Source organism: Mandrillus leucophaeus, unplaced genomic scaffold (genome assembly GCF_000951045.1).
Source record: "Mandrillus leucophaeus isolate KB7577 unplaced genomic scaffold, Mleu.le_1.0 Scaffold492, whole genome shotgun sequence".
NCBI lineage: Eukaryota > Metazoa > Chordata > Mammalia > Primates > Cercopithecidae > Mandrillus > Mandrillus leucophaeus.
In genome coordinates this window covers 257,746-259,160 of record NW_012105276.1, presented here as the reverse complement: position 1 = coordinate 259,160, position 1,415 = coordinate 257,746, and the positions used below count along the sequence as shown (strand labels likewise).

The window sequence follows — 1,415 nt, the reverse complement described above, 5'->3', positions numbered from 1 at the left end:
TGGCTAATTTTTGTATTTTTAGTAGAGACGGGGTTTTACAATGTTGGTCAGGCTGGTCTCGAACTCCTGACTTTGTGATCTGCCCGCCTCAGCCTCCCAATGTTATGGTATTTGGAGGTGGGGCCTTTAGAAGGTAACTGGGTTTAGACGAGGTCATGACAGTACCTCCCCATGATGGAATTAATGCCCTTATAAAAAGAGGATGAAACATGAGCTCTCTCTGTTTATACACACACCAAAGAAAAACCATGGGAGAAAATAACTAGGAAGAGGGTCCTCATCAATAACCCAACCATGCTGGCACTCTGATTTCTGACTTTTGGCCTCCAGAATCGTGTAAACAAATGTTTGTTATTTACACCACCCAATCTATAGTATTTCATTATAGCAGACCAAAATAACTAAGACAATTAGTCATTACAAAAATGCACATCAACACCACAATGAGATACCTCTTCACACACCCAGTAGGATGGCTATAATACAAAAGACAGACAACAAGAAGTGCTGGCCAGAATGTGGAGAAACTGGAACCCTCAAATATTGCTGAATGGGACTGTAAAGTGATGCAGCCACTTTGGAAAACAATTTGGCAGTTCCTCAGAAAAGCTAAATATAAAGTTACCATATGACCCAGCAATTCTACTTCTGAGTTTACATCCAAAGAACTGCAAACACACATTCACACAAAAACTTACATGCATTTTCATAGCAATATTATTCACAATAGACAAAAAGTTAAAACAACCCAAATGTCCATCAACTGATAAGTGAATAAACAAAATGTGGTATATCCATTTAATGGACTATCATTTGGCCATTAAAAAAAAATGAAATACTGGCTGAGCGTGCTGGCTTACGCCTGTAATCCCAACACTGGGAGGCCGAGGAGGGCAGATCATGTGGTCAGGAGATGAAGACCATCCTGGCCAACATGGTGAAAACCTATCTCTACTAAAAATACAAAAATTAGCCAGGCATGGTGGTGCACACCTGTAGCTCTAGCTACTCGGGAGGCTGAGGCAGGAGAATTGCCTTAACCTGGGAGGCAAAGGCTGCAGCAAACCAAGATTGCACTACTGCACTCCAGACTGGGTGACAGAGCGAGACTCCAAAACAAAAAAAAAAAAGAGGAAGGAAGGAAGGAAAGAAGGGAGGGAGGGAGGAACGAAAGAAGGAAGGGAGGAGGGAGGGAAAGAAAGACGAATACATAACACAACATGCATGAACCTTAAAAATGTTAAATGCAGCCCTTCATGCTACAAACTCTCAATAAACTAGGAATTGATGGGACATATCTCAAAATAAAAACAGCTATTTATGACAAATCCACAGCCAATATCATACTGATGGGCAAAAAATGGAAGCATTCCCTTTGAAAACTGGCACAAGATAGGGATGCCCTCTCTCACCAC

General features: G+C 41.4%; 1 protein-coding gene across 1 annotated transcript in view; it reads right to left on the bottom strand.

Annotated features, from left to right (window-relative positions):
* The window catches only part of LOC105550634 (probable ATP-dependent DNA helicase HFM1), a 168,436-nt gene that overhangs the window by 154,756 nt on the left and 12,265 nt on the right, over positions 1–1,415 (bottom strand).